The sequence below is a fragment of the Nuphar pumila genome, chromosome 1 (assembly GCF_984573655.1).
Source record: "Nuphar pumila chromosome 1, dmNupPumi1.hap1.1, whole genome shotgun sequence".
NCBI classification, from domain to species: domain Eukaryota; kingdom Viridiplantae; phylum Streptophyta; class Magnoliopsida; order Nymphaeales; family Nymphaeaceae; genus Nuphar; species Nuphar pumila.
The window spans coordinates 123,011,246-123,028,142 of NC_143249.1; positions in this window are offsets into that span (position 1 = coordinate 123,011,246).

The window sequence follows — 16,897 nt, forward strand, 5'->3', positions numbered from 1 at the left end:
TATAGTGATTTTCAAGGTTATTTAAAGTTTGAAAAGTCAAAGTGGAGATCAAGGGCTCCAAATGAATTTCATTAATGAGATCAAGGGCTGGAATTAATTCCAGCACATAACCTAATTTAAGAAGGGTTATAAAACCCTCTCATAGCCCTTGCCCTCCTCATTTGTGCTGGAAAAAAAAAGGAGAGCTTCTCTCTCCCCCAAAAACCCTCTTCTCTCTCTCCTCTCTTTCTCTTCCCTATTCTCCTCTTTTAGGGTTTCTTTTGGTTCTTGAGTGCAAGATCCAGGCCTCAAGGGGTGTGTAGAGGAGATCTAAGGTCCTCACCTTGCTGGAAGGAGGAGCTGATCGATGGATCAAGCAAAAAGAGTGTTCATCTATCAAGAAATACATTTTTTTCAACAAAAGGTAGGGTTTCTATGCTTTTCTTGCAAGAACGGAGTTCTTGGCATGGATTTTGATGCTTTTTCATGAGTTTAGATCATAATCAAACCCTTCTAACCGTGGGTTTGACTCAGATCTAATGATCCATGGCAAAAACACGTTTTCCCCTAAAGAAAACCATTTTTGAAATCGGGTTTATTATAAAAATCGGTTTCTTAGAAATAGATTCGTAAAATATATTTGTATTTGATTTATTCCATGATTTTTATGCAAATATTAGTTTGGATTGATAGATTATGAAGTGTTTCATCTACTGTGAATATTTTAGAATTTTCGGAATTTTATTTTATGCGTATTCCCTATTTCTTTTAATTTTTCTTGGGATTCGGGTGACTCGGTTTGATTCACCCAAATGCAAATCTCGGAATTTCAGGTTTTCCACTTGACCTCCGTTCAGTAAAATGGTTGTTTCTCCATCATCCGGAGGAGTTTTGATGAACGGATTATTGCGTTGGAAAGCTAACTTCATTGTGCATCTACTGTAGAAATTTGGGCTCTGTTCATGGAACGAGAACGTCTCTGTGATAGTCAAAACAAAAAAATTATAGGTCTGTAGTAAAACATGCATAACTCCCTCATACGGAAGAGTTTTTACGAACGGTTTGCGGATATGGATAGCTGACAACAATTCCTATATACTGTAAAAATTTCAGCTCTGTTCATGGAGCCAAAAATTTTCTGTGAGCTCTGTACCAGTCGGACAGAGTTATGAAATTGAAAAAATTAGGGCAAATTCATAAATCAAGGCTCAAAGGGTGCATAGTATATATGTTTTTATTCAATTTCTTTATAGAATTAGTATGCATTATGTGAATGATTATGCAGGTCTGATTTTATGCAATCTTATATGATTATGGCATGAATTGTAAACGGAATGATTACACATTAAAGATTTAGGATCAAAAGGTCCAATGAATACAAGTTTATGTTTTAAATTCTAAAAATGTGTTGACTATATGTATGTCCATGATATTGTGATGATATGATGGTTTCATTGATATGGATGTTCATATATATTCTCCTGGTTGCATTGGCCATGTACATGCATATGCATTATGATGTGAAAATGAATAAGATGTTTATGCTACGCATGTGCTCAAATGTCTGTTACAAGTTTAATTATACGACTTTGTCCAATGCTTTATAAGAATGCATCCATGACTATAAAGTGATTTAAGTTTGATGTTGCATAAAAAGTATGACTGTAATCAAGTAATCATGTGACATTAAACTCAAGATACTTGCTTGGAGAGTAGCAGGTGATACAAAACTTCGTGGGGCAAGTTCTGTTACGGGCACGGAAGGTTGCTCCTCCCCTCCCACGATTTTAGGGGGAAAACCTCTGCATTAGACTGCAGCGTAGAGGTTATAGTACTCATGAAGAAAAAACTGATGCATCGGGTTGAAAGGTGTTGGGAATCTCTCTCGTATTAACGTCCCTCACCCCGTCTTAGTGAATGGACCTGGCCAGGCTAAAGCCACCCCTGTATGTAAAACACGTCCTGTGTCATGGTCCTGATCTGAGAATGTCTGCCTGTGTCGTATCAGCAGGGCTAAGAAGTGATAACTTAAATGGTGTGTGCATTAATTTGGCATCGCATGCATCATCTAATTAAGAAAATGTAACTAAAGATAAGAAAATATGCATGCATTGAAAGAGCTTCTGCATATGGTAAGTCATGCATTTTAATGGTTCATACATTTTGTATTTTGAATATATGAATTTATGTCTTTCTGTTAAATATGAAAATTCTAAACATACATAATTGTTGTATGATTGTTTAAGTTAAATTAAATGTTAAATCATGAAATTTCTATTGAAATCCTTGTCTTGTTATTCTGTCTTACAAGTTTAGCATAATTACTCTACTGAGACATGTTGTCTGACCCTATATGGTTTAAAAATTTTCAGGTAATGAGTAGGTACTTACGTGCGAAGGCGGAAGGTTGCGACGGAGACTGAGCCTACCTTTCCTCTGTTTCATGAATTCTGAACTCTGATTTTACTTTAATTCAATTCAATGACAAATGTGATAAATTTTGGATATTATAGAACTTGATTTTATTTCATGCATGGTTAATTAATTGTTAAAGTTTAAATTCCATAAGTATATGTTTGCAAGCATTCATCTGAAGTAGCACACCAAGTTTTATGCCCAATGTGTTTGTCCGCTGTTAACTGCTAAAATATTTAAATGTATTTCAAAAAAAAAAAAAAAATTCCACCAATTTCGGGTTATAAAAATTGGGGTGTTACAGTTGTAGCCTCTTATATACCTACAAAAGTGTTGCTGTGGTCTTCCCCTCTTGACAGCATACAGTAGTGCTTAGGCACTGCTATGGCTTCATTTTGGGCACCCACAGAGGCGCCAAACATTGCTCATCACCCTCTTCACCTGTCACCTCCATCACCTGCTACACAACAACCACCCACCACCTGTGCATTTTGCACTTACCTTCACTACCTGTGCATAGTACCTCTTGCATATTATTCAGTGCATATCAACCCCCTATATTGCCTTGAGTTGCGTGTCAGCATTTGCCTTTTTCATGTGTAATGCCCCATTCCGCATAAATCTTCAACTTAGTTAGGCATCGACATCTCACCTTGTATGAGCATTTAGCCCAGCTAGGCATGGGCACATCCTCTAGCATAGGCATTCATATCCAATTAGGTCTGGACATAGACATGTATATTCCTTCATTAATTTATGCATTTTCTTTAAGACATAGGTATGTGTACTCTTTTAACATAAGCATAGTACATGAGCATATGCACATGCATTCTTTATTTAGCATAATCATAGCATCTAGGCATTATACATTTCTTCATTAACATAATCCTGGTCATGTGCCTTTAAGTTTTGATGTAATATTTTCAATCCCTCTATGTCTTGTATCTCTTTTACTCAGTGCTAACTCAGTTTTTGCAGGGACAATGTGGCAAATATTGATTTCCTTTATAGATTAGGGAGTTTTCACAATTTCAATTTCAATTTCAATTTCAATTCAAGACTGTAATAATTAGATATTAATGAGAATTTCTCCTTTTCAGTTTAGAATAGAATGTATGAGCATATAGATCTCATAATTGCTTGTTCCATCTGATTTTATCTTTGTTTTTATTTAAAAAATTTACAATAGTAGAACACAAATGGCACGTGCACCTTTCTAATAAGAGGTAAATAATTCTAAGTAAATGATTCACATTTATGGCCATAGTCAAAATGTGAATAATACTTAGGATTTTTATTTTTTATGGAATAACACTTGATTTTTCATCATATTTTTCTAAAAAAAAAAATTCTCCTCTATCAGAATTTAATATGTGAATTAACTTAAGATATATTTGTGGCCATAGTGACGGATACATTAAAGGTTAATTTCATTTTAAATCCTATAGAGGCACAAAAAATTATTTTATTCTTCATTAGAATTTAAATATAGATTATATTATAATATATTTGTGACCATAGTCATGAATGTATTATAATTTTAATCTTATTTCAATTCTATTAAAGAATGAAATATGTTTTTAAATTCCAATTTCCAAATAAATCTCAAAGCATTCATCATTTAGGATAAAATTGCATTCTTTTTCAAATTATTTCAAATTATCATCAAAATTTTAAGTGATTTTTGAAATAAACTTTCAAAAACAAAACTTTTCGTTTCTGAATTCAAAATCATTTTCAAACTCTTATTTACAAGTTCAAATTCATCTTTTATTCTCAAATTCCATTTAATTTTAAATCTTATTTCAATATTCCAATTTTCAATTCTTATTTCTGAATTTCACATTTTAAATTCCAAATTTCATTCAAATTCTTTATCTCTATTTCAAAATTTTGAATTTTATTCAAATTCTGGGTTTTTAGTTCAATTCTGAATCGAAGATTTGAAAGTCATTTTGAGATTCCAAATCAAGTTTTGAGATTTACTTTGAATTTCTAAAACAAGTTTCAAATTCCATTCTGATTTCAAATTTCAGGTTTGAATTCAGATCCTATTCTCAATTTCAAAATCCAATTTCAATTTTCAAGTTCATTTCCAAGTTCAAAGTTAAAATTCAATTTCAAAATCAATTCAATATTTCAATTTCAAAGTTCAATTCAACTTTGAAATTCCATTCCGATTTCAACTTCTAATTCCAATTTCATTCTTCAATTCAAATTTTAATCTATTTCAAAACTTTGATCTCAGCTATGATTCTAACTTCAAAATTTCAAGTTTTTTTTTCAAAATATCAAATTCGTTTCAAATTCCAAGTTTAGATTCAGATTTCAGTTATTCAAAACAAGTTTAATTTCTGAACCATTTCTTCAAGTCTATTTTCAAAACCTATTTCAAAGTCACTTGAAAAAAAATCCAAAACTTCTGAAGCATCTTCTCAAAAGCATACATCTTTGTATTTTCATTATACAAGCATGATTCTTTGTGCATTTAAGATTTTAGAATAATCATTTAGACAAATTTAGGCAAAGCAAAAGGCATTGATTCGATCTTTGGTTCAATTACCCCTAGTAAAGGCGCCAGGAACGGTTGAACCTCGTACCGATGAGCGAATCCCGCCTCTCCATCTTTTCCCGCAAATTTTAAAAAACGGAGGCGAGTTAATTTTCAAAACATTCTTTTCAAATAAAGGTCAAGTGAGACCTTGCAACTGAGTTTTTTTTTCTTTTTTTCTTTTTTTCTTTCTTTCTTTCTTTCTCTTCTCTCTTCTTTCTTTCTTTTTCTCCTTCAAAAAGGAAAAAGGGCAAAAAAAAAAAAGAAGAGGAAAGAGAGAAAAAGGAAAAGAAGTTTTTTTGCAATGATCAAAATCATAAATAAAAAATTCAAGAAAAGCTAAAGCACGATAACTGGAGTTTTACTCACAATTTTACTCCCCTGGACCAGCCACACAAAGAAATCCTTGAGTATATGCTGGACAAGGAAATGATTAAGTTCCCAAAAATCACTGATCCTATAGTCATCAGGGGAAGGTTTAAGGATCAATTCTGCGATTTTCATCGGGCATTCGGGCATGATACTGAGCACTGCTTCGTTCTCAAGAATATTATTCAAGACTACATTGATAAAAATCTCCTTGATAAAAACAAAGAAGAGGACCAGCCAACCGTCCTGATCAATCTTGTTCAATCCCGCTCCCAACAGAAAGCAAACACCCAACAGAAATTAAAGCACGGCGGTTGGGGTTACGATCACAAATTCACTCGTCCAGATTAGCCCCTCGAAAAGGTTCTTGAATACATGTTGGTCAAGGGAATGGTTAAACTCCCAAGAGTTGTTGATCCTCCTGTCACCAAAGGAAAATGGCAGGATTGATTTTGCAGGTTACACCAAGCAATGGGGCACGACACTGAACGTTGCTTCATCTTTAAGAATATCATGCAGGATTGCATCGATAGAAAGCTTCTTGCAAAAGATAAGGAGGAGAGTCAGTCAGCTATCTTGCCGACACCTTTCCTTGCCACTCAAGAGGATAATGATGCCAATGCTCCCTCATTTCTATCATTTTGCTTTTGTCGATTTGAAGGGACAATGCAGTCCCAGTTCCCTTTTGATGTTCTCCTTAGTATGTCATTTTAGTTCCTGATCACCTGTTAACATTTCATCGATAAAATATTAATTTTCTTTGTATCTTTGATATCAAATATTTCTTTTCTTTGCTATATTGGGGCATCTTTTATCATAAAACTCTGTTTTCACTTTAAGCATCCTATGTGTAGACAAGATCAAAATCTTTCATTATCAATTTTCATCGATTTCTATTAATTTTCATCAATCTCCTTTTTTCCCTTTAGGATAAGAGACAATTCTGACATCATTCATGAGAGCGATAGGATTACCTACAGGGGTTTGTCCAAAATCATGATTTTTTGATTTTTTTTTACAAAATCTCCATCGTGGTCACCAAGGGCTTTCAAAACAATGGTCATTTTCCAAATCAACCCATGGATTGAATCTTCTTATCAAAATTAGTTTTCAAACTAGTTTATATTAGACATGTTTATGATGTATACATGATTATTTAAAATTTAATTTATGATCAAATGCATATTTTAATATTGCATGAATTAAATACCGATTATGAATAGCAAGATTTTGAATTTTATGAGTCTTGATCATTATGTGTAGCATGTTGAGACATGTCTACACACAAACTTAATTAATTTCGCCTTCACAAGCAAGTGCTTATTTTTACAGAGCAATGTTGAATGGGCTAGATACATATGACCCTAGTGTTTATTCTAAAAGAGTGATTGGTCTATTGAGCCTAGTTTTGAAAATGTTAAGTCCTATAAAAGAATCCTTTAGGCCAATTCAGGTTTAGCCTACCTTGGAAGGGGTAGTGGTACAACCAGAAGTGAAATTATTATGATGATGATATTTAGGATCGATAGATTCTCTAGGGCCTCTTGTCACTTGAGTTGAGGAGGCTGAGGCTATCGACATGTCCTAGGTGATAGGCCTCAGACTGCCGCAGTCAGTGGATGCATCCGATTCTCCATTTTTGCTTGTCATTGCAAGACTCTTCTCGGTCATTGATCGTTTGCTTGAGAGTCTAGTTCACTCAGTATCTGGGTAATTCACATTAGAATAATATACCCTCAGAATGCTTAGTCTGAGACGAGAGTGTCCCCTACCATACTAGGAGAACTGTAAATATCGAAACAAAGACCTTATCTTTCACAGAATTTGATATAAAAAAATATACCTTGTTAATATCATACATAATCATGTTTTAAATTGCATAATTATTCTTTGATGTATGCATTTTATTTGAATTGAAATTATTAAAATCATGCTTAATATTTAAATTGTCTGATTTTGATTAATAGCTTATCTGCCTGTCATAAGTCTGGCCCCGTTTTATGGGGATTACAGGTTCAGATATGGAGTAGATTATAAAGCAGTGGATGTTGGACAGTAGCGGCATCGAAGAATCTAGATTCCCAAGATCTCGAGATTAATTTAGGATTTATTCCTAAATGTTTAATTTTTTGAACCTTGTGCAAAAGATTTTTTATATAATGCTTGTATAAATTTAATTTTGTTCTTATTTATATTGTGGTTTGTGAAATGTAATATGCTTGAGGTTTAAAACTGGAAGCCAAAAAACATTTTCATTGTTTATTTAAAAAGAAAAGAAATTTTTTAAATTTTTACACATTTTTAAAGGTTTTTAAATCCTGAGGCATTACAACCTTCATCGATGAGGTGCTCATATGGGCTAAAGTCACCAAAGCAAGTGAATTGGGTTGGGCAAAACCATGTCATGACATATATACTACCCTAAGGGGAATATGAAGGCTATTGAGCCTATTTGCCTTGTAAAGCGATGGCATGGAATACTAACTACCTTAATAAAGATGAAACTACCCATGTAACCCATTCATACCATGGTCTACCTTAGAGAGGGTGGAACACTACAACCCCGAGTGACAATGTTGTATGTAGGTTTGAGCTACATGTCATACAAACTTTAATTAAAGAGTAAAGGCGTCCTTGGACCTCTGGTCACTCAAAGTTAGGGAGATCGAGGTTGATCAAAAGTGGTATACCTCAGCTGCTGCAGTAGTAGAGGATTGCAATCCGGTTTTCCCTTGTATCGAAAATCTCTTGGTTATGGATCGTGGGCTTGAGTTGGTTTATCCGATCTTTAAGATACTATGGCAAATATACAATTTGCATAATGAATAGTATAGTATACTCTAGCTCGCACGATGATAATTGCCTCTGTGTATCCAAATGTGGTAAGCCTATCAAAACTAAAATTACTAACACTGCTAACTGATTAACATAGTTAGTATTTCTTCATATTATTCATATTGTTTACTTAAGATTTCATGCTATAATATTGAAGTTACATGATGAATTATCTGTAATTATATGACTGTTATGAAGCATGTTATGATATACATAATAGATGTTTGATTAATTATCATAATGCATATTATGTGAATTTACTTACCGGCTCGCAAGAGTTTTGACCCTGTTGCATGGGGCACAAATAAGGAATAATGATGTGGTGCGAAGGTGCGGAGTGCGACGATGTCGTAAACCATCCTTTCATAACTAACTTGACGATCTTGGATAAGCTTTTGGGCGTCTCATTATAAATGAGATATTTTAATAATATTTGAGGATTTATAATATTTCAAACTATGTAAGACATATGGAATACAAATAATTTCTTTCAGTTTGTGATATAAGGATGGATCTATATTTCAAGCAACTATTTTGTTTCTGTAACCCGTTGGGATTGTCTGGCTTTTTAAAACCCAATTATATCCATTGTGCTATTTAAAAAAAAAAATGGTTAAAATTCTACATTTTCAAATTTGGAAATTTTGGGACGTTACAGTTAAAATTCATATCTTGTATTGAAATCACATATGAGAAAAAATACTTATTTTGTGTTATAAATGTCATGAATTTCTTTTACATTATATATATTCATTATTGTTTGCAATAATTTATTACAAATTTCTCAAAAATCACAACTCTTGATTATGATTCATAATAATTATTTATGGAGTTCCCCAAAACTGAACATGCTGATACATATATTCAATCATTTATTCAAAAATAAACTTGCTTATACATACATTCATTCATTCAATTAATTATTTAAAAATAACTAGTTCATACATTCATTCAAAATGAACTAGGTCATTTAATTCATTCATTCATTCTAAAATGAACCTGCTCTTACATACATTCATTCATTTATTAAAAAATGAATCTGCTCATACTTACATTTAATTATTTATTAAAACATAAACTCCCTTATACATATATTTATTTATTCATTCATTTAAAAATAAACTATTTCATACATTCATTCATTCGAAATGAATTTGCTCATTCATTTCATTCATTCAATATGCTTTTTCATTTTAAAATTAACATGCTCTTACATACATTTATTCATTTATTAAAAAATAAACCTACTAATACATACATTTAGTTATTAATTAAAAAATAAATATACTCATATGTTTATTCATTCATTCATTTAAAAATGAACCAGTTTATTAATTCATTCATTTATTAAAAAATGCTCATTCATTTTATTCATACATTTATTCAAAAATAAACCTGCACATACATACATTAAATCATTAATTAAAATTTAAAAATACTCATTTGTTATCCTTTGAAAATTGTCCTCATAAAAAGAAAAAGGTAAACAATGTGAACTCTTCGAGATGAAGGTTTTTATTGTAAGATGACTTATGATTTAACCTGAATTAATGAACAATAATAAATCGTAGAACCTTGTTTGGCAGTTTTCAGGAAAAAGAGGTTTATATCTGAAATTTTAGAATCGTGAAGCCCACTTTTTCGAAGTACGGGAAAAAACTTGGCTCTTAAATGAAAGTTAAGTTTCCATTTTATTTGTAGAACACAAATAAAAATGTCTAAACAGCTGCACCTAAAAAATTAATATCGCGCCAACTTCCAAGAGACGCTTGGACCAACAACCGAATCCACAATGGCTGGATAACGAGTCCTACCGGGTCTGGTTCAAGTTTTGGTTAAGCAGAGGTAGAATAAGGACGTAATTGGGTTGGGAACAGGACATTTATTTCTTCGACGAATCTAACTCCATCTCCTGAAAACATATAGACTCGATACCTTCCAGTTGCAAACTTCCCAAAACAACTTGGAGATTCTGTTTCAAGCTGTAACTTGGCTTGATTTGGAACGGTGCTTGTGACTTAACCACGCCTTTAAGCTTAATCAACTCATCCCATAGCGGTCAGGGAAACCTAACGAGGTCAAACACAACCCTGGTTAGTATTCAATTGCTGCCCCGTGAAGATTTGGAAACATCAAAGCTTATATTGGACTGGCAATAATTTATGTTTGGATCTCTGGATGCCCACTGGAAATTGGGATTTCTTAGAACTTTTGAATATCCTACCCACTAGAAATTGGAATTCCTAGAATTTAGAATTTTACCCATTAGAAATTGGAGTCATAGACTTGCCATCGAGGTGGTATCCCATGTGGTAAGCGGGGTCCTGTGCCAAGCTGAAAGGCCCAGGTTTCCCTCTGCCATATGTGGCTTAAGAGATATCTGGTAGGGGTCTGCCTAACCCCCCCAGCCTGCCTTTAAAAAAAAAAGATTTTTTTTTTTGAGTTTTAGACTTTTGAATTTGCTATGGTAATGTCATGAAAACTCAGGGTCTGTATGGTAAGAGTCCCACAATCATAATTATTAGACTTTGGCAGATAGATTTCTCCGTTTTGCTCCTGAGTTTATTAGATACTAACCGACAATTGTGGCTGTTTGTTGCCCTCCTCACAAGAACACGCACGCATTGGCATGCGCACACATGCACACGGGATAAATTTTATTTTATTTTTAAAGGCAAGATGGGATTAGGCAGACCCCCACCAGTTATTATTCAACGTACAACTAGGGTGTGAACCACAACGAGGCATGCATGCATGCACTGACAGCTCCTACCAACCACTCGGAGCCTTGGTGTACACGGGATAATTATTGACAAAACTCTTAGGTAGTTTGCCTGTGACATCATTACATGCATATAGATGCTCCTGTAACTTCAATTTTCTTTTTCCATTTTAAGCAATCCTTCCTACCTGTTAGAAATTTCAAATTTAAAACAGCTTATAGATTGTTCAGTTGCAACCGAAAGCAACTCCATAAAGAGAAATATGATGCAACATAACCTTCACAAAAGCAAAAAATTACATAAGTTCACCTAAACCCTTTGAGTAGTCGAATGTCCAAATAAAGTTTTCCCTTAACCCCTTTGTAGACGAATGTACTCCAAATTAAGTTTAATAGACCTCTTTTAATTAAAATTCACGCCAATTTGATGGAAATTCAAAAAATCGACCCTATTAATTAAACCTCTATGAAGATAGGAAGATTAAACAAGCACGTCAAGTGACTAATTAGGGACCAACTTGATAAAATGAGTGCAGCTAGATTGCTTCGTTAACTAAGGACCAACTCCTCAATTCAAAGCATCACGAAACACGTAGACAAATGTTGAACTTGACCAAATCTGTTTTTAAACTACGAGCCATCTCAATCAAGAGCCGATTTGGTGGGATGATTTATTTATTTATTTTTTGTTTCTGTTTTAGAATCTGAGGTATCTTTATTCTTCATATATTTGGAAAGGTTAGGTGAAGCTTTCATAAGGACGATTGAGAGAGGTCGATTGGTGAGTGCAATCACACAACATGAAATGAGTTGGTGCAGTTGTTTGGCGACCCCATCAACCATGAGTGGTCACCACATTTGTATTTTGTCTTTTCACTGTAGTGGTTTGAAGCTTTAAGTGTTGGTTGGGGTTGGTTTGTATGAAGTAACTGCCGACCGCCTTTGGCTTATGCATCTCGACCCTAAAACAGAAAAGGTAATTTTTGTTAATTTAGACACCTCAAGTTTTAAATATTTTAGATAAACGTTTAAAAAAAATTCTTAGTCGATATCTGAGTTACTTTTACCCATTGAAATCACTTATTTGCCTTTAGGTATAGCTAAAAAAAACGACATTCAATAAATCAAAGAAAAAGGAAAAGTTAAAACAGTTATTTTTAAGAGTTAGCTAGAGTTGTGTGAATAAAATAACTCAGGTGGTCATCTAAGCAATTTCCTATAGTGTTAGGTATCATTTAAATATTGAAAAGCTTAGGTGGCTAAAATAATTTTTCATACATCAGGCATCTGCATAAATTAACCCAGGAAAAGCTGAATATAATTTCATGCTGTTTTCTTTCCTTTTTTCATCTTCTTTTTTGTCCTAAAATGGACAATCTTAAGCCAATGAATGAGCTTTCCACCGACAAAATAAAGCATTTTGATTAACTTGCAAGTCGCTTATTGAATGGCCGGCCTTTGATCCCTGAATGCCAATGGCACTCTTAGAATGGTCTCATGGTTATTACCGAGTGAAAAATGATGGGTTGACCCTTGGATTTTTCTTCTTTTTGCTACATTTCAGGTCATTTTTCCACACGAAAGAGTTTTTCCTTCCTTTTATTTGCGTTTGGAATAATTTTATGAGCATTTCTATGTTTTTTTGGTTGAAGGCGGCAAATAAATCTACATGAAAGGGTTAAACACGCTTGCGATCTTTTAAATCGAGCTAGTTTTTTTTTTCTTAAGCAAATTGTTAGCCCACTTTTTTTTTAAATCTTTACGTGGACGGATTCATAAAATTTATCAGATTGAATTGTAGTTTTAATGTAAGGTTTTCAAATAGTGTGCTGGTTCCCCTCTAGAAACATTAGACATACTTTTGCATGAACTCTACGTGGTCCCTTTCATGTGATAAAAGGAACAGAGAAAAAAACTACCCCATATTTTATCTTTGAAAAAAATAATAAGATCTCGTAGATGCTAATTCATGTGATTATTTTGAAGGGCGGAAGTTGCAAGGGGTTTCTTTATTCCCGGTCAAGGGAAAAAGTAAGTTGGGGTTGGCAACCTAAAACGGACATGTGTGTGTGCTTTTTAATATGTATAAATCATGTCTCATGTTCACCCGTGACATTTCTATTAGAGTTTAGACTTCTCTTTTGGATACACTTGATGAGATATTCTTTTGGTAGGGAAATTGATAAGATTGTTAATGTCCATTAATAGTTAAGGTATTAATAAATCGAAAAGTGATCATATTACCATAGTAAAATGGCGTGATTTTGCCGATCTGCCATTTGGGATCTACTAACAAACACACTTTTGATGGGGATCAAAATTTGTTTTTAGCACCCTCTTCCTTGACTTGTGTGTGGGATGATCCCGTCTTATTGGGGGTTGAGTAGGCTTGTAACATCTGCGATTTTTTTGATTTTCTTGAAATTCTTGATTTCGAGTTATTATGAAATTAAGACTTAAATTATAATACAAGGATAATTATAAAATTTTAAAATATGTAGCTTAAACAAGTGAATAAATGATTTTGAGTATACATTTATATTATATATCTTGGATTGAATTAGGTTCGGATCCAAACCTGAGTTGCATCTAGTGTTGTTTTGGATTTGGTGTTTGAATATGATTCTTTATGGTGTTATTCATGTATTAATCCATATTAAGTCAGAACAAACAAGAAATAACATGATTCTAAAGGTTTTATAATATTAAAAATTGCTTTTACAAAACCATTTTCTGAGAAACCTAAAGCTATGATGTCTGATAATTTTTTCCTGACCAATTTTGGAAACAAATCGATAACTTTATGAATACTGGTCTAAAAAATACAAATAAAAATACTATGATATCATGAATTTAGAATCTTGTTTCGCTCATTTTGGATCTGTATCGATGCAGATATGCCTATTTTAACATAGCCCCAATTTTTGTCCCTGTTTATAGGATGATTTCGACCCATTTTTTATAAACATTGTAAACGCCTATGAAAAATGACTCCAATTATTTTATAAAAATTTTGGGTGAATCTTAATACCTAATATTAGACTGTGTAAAAAGAATTTTATCAAAAATGCTTTAAAAATTTTCAAGAAATACTTTAATCGGATTAAAATCTTATAGATTACAGATTCAGGATCAAAACTCTATCTAGATAGGGTTTCGTAAAAGATTTTTAATTATTTTTGTGTTCATTATTTTTACAAATGGTCTATTGGGTTGTATTCTTGACAGGTACAAGTAACCACAGTTAAAATTCCATGATTTTATAGGTATTTTGTTATTATTGACAAATTTTATAAAATAAGGTCACTAGAAATCTGAATTTGTCCTATAAACTTATACTTATTTTAATTACTTAATTAATTAAGAAAAATAGTTAAAATATACCCTTAGATTAGGACTCATAGGGATCAACCCTAGAGATTTTTGGCTGGGATGGAACTCCAAGGAGGGGAAAGCCTTTAGTGGATTTTTATTATATATAAAAAAAGAGTTCTATCTTATTCTTATTTTTAACTCTTTTCTTTCTCTTTCTTGGACCTTTTTCAACAACCATTGGAGCTCTACAAAGATTCTAAGATGGGAGACGAAGGTCGATCTACGGTTAGAAACTCGATTAAGGTAGGTACATCAATCGCATAGACATCGATTTTTCCAAACGCATAAAATATGCATGAAACGATTTTCAGATCTAAACCAATAATGGACCAGACCATGAAACACCTCTCTAAGGTTGATTTTCAATCTAGAGAATATGTTTTTATTGATCTATGTTACTAAATAATAGAAAAAGAAAAGTGGTTTTTGAAACAAGATGATTTATGACCTTGTAAAGAAAAAAAATGATTTAGGGATAGGTTCTTTAATGTTTTTATTAGATCTTATTATTCTATCATGATTAATATGTTAATCTTAGTTTATATTGATGAAATATAGGTTTTATATAATCTGAATATTCATTATATGCTTGAATCCATGCTCTTGTATGCGAAAGATGTTTTAATGAAGATTTTGGCAAAAATGTTTTTAGGGCTTGGTTGTTTTTTGTAAAGAAAGTTGATCTAAGCATGTATGATAGATTATTTCATGTTTAGCATGATTAAATTATATGTTAATATATAAAAAATCCATGTTTTCATAATTGATTAGGGTTTGTTGTGATTCTTGCATAGATGAAACCTTATTTGAGTTATTTCTTGATGATTTTTACGATTCTCGGATAATGTATGTTATTTGTTTTAGCAAGATTAGCATGGATCTGAGTAAATAATTATTGTATGATGATATAAACATGATTAGAGCATCAAAAAGTCATGATTCTATGGATCTTTACCTTGAATCTTGTTATTCCTTGATGGATCTTGGTTTTCTGCATTTATTTTTTTATCTTGATTTCTTTAAAAAAAAAATTAATAACTTACTGAAAACGAAGTCAATAAATATAAATAAAAATACTGAAGTGTTCTACACATCCATAGCTTCAATTTAGACTATTGAATTGCTTTGTTTGGTGTTGTATTGAGGCCAAAACATCTTTCACAACAGAGCACTCATTTTCTGCCCTGTCTGCAAGACTATTCTGACTCATGATTTTATTGATTTTAAATACCAAATAAAAACTCATTAAAATAAATTAGGAAACATCTGGGAGAAAGGTAATAAGTATAATAAGATCCTGTAAAATGGGTTTTATAAAAAACTTTTTCTATAGGTCAGGAGAAATTCCCCAATTCAAGATAAATTTATGCAGATGACAGGATCTAGTTTATATTTTTCCTGAACATGGTTTAGTCCAAGAATTTTCATGATTTTTGTATAATGAATTTTTAGGTTCTGTTTTTTGAACTGTTTTCATATGATATAAGGGCATTATCACTAAAATTGGGAAAGTATAATTCGATACCTGGAATTTTTGGTGGGTTTTTCAAAAATGGATTAACAGGGACCCGAATTTATACATGAGGCCATGTATGATTGCTTGAATGTATTTTACATTATGCAGCATGGTTATGTATGTTATCTTAAAATTTGAGCTGATATACATGCAAACTGAATGTATTCCATGTTACTCTTGTTTTATAACCATTCATATGACATGCATGTTGATGAACATTGAATATTATAAACCATGATCAGTGTAAAGTGAATTGTTACCATGTAGTTGCTTGTTTAAGCATGATCATGAATTGCCTGTAGTTGCAGTCTTTTTTTATGCATATGAGCATATGACATACTGATAATGATGTGTGATATGAGCATGTGTGTGTGGCTCGGTGCGAGCCAGGATTTGGTGGAACCTATGGGTGCCTGTGGTGCACCAGAGATAGAAAAAGATACCCATGCACATAATCACATAATTGCCTCGTGGAGGCCGAGCTCATAGTGTAAACTGTGAGATCTGGATGGGTAAAAAATAGACTTGCTTATGAAATCTTCAGTAGGGAAATTGGGCTTGTAAGCCCGTGTGTGTGTGTGTGCGGTGAACACATGTAATTTAATTTATGAGCCTAATAATTAAATAACACCCATGATCCATTTAGAATAAGTCCTTTAGATTGAGGTCTACTTTTGAGAAAGTAGGGGTACACACGATCTGGTGACCGTTGTTTTGTTTTGAAGAGCAGCAACATCTCCTGGTCACTTGTCTCTGGTCGTAGGGGCCCCAGACTACCATGTGTTTTAGGTGGTAGGTCCAAAATCTATGCAGAGTAGAAATCGATTTGTAAGGCTTGTAAAATTTTAAATTTTTTTTAATGAAAACTTGTTACAAGTGACTGTTATCGTTCGAGTTAGTCGAGATTTGTAAACATAGGGCTCAGAAGATAATTTCTAACCTTCTACTCTCATCGAAGCGTTGGTGCAAGTTCGATGCTTAATTAAGAAGAAATCTCAAAAATCACCTTAAAAGAAGCCTTCGCGGAAAGCATCAGTAGAATTGGGCTTAGTGTCGCACATCGGAAGCACTCAAGGTGCAACTCACGTCGACAGGGTGGCCACAAGTGGGTGCATCTTGGCTCATAGGAATGAGG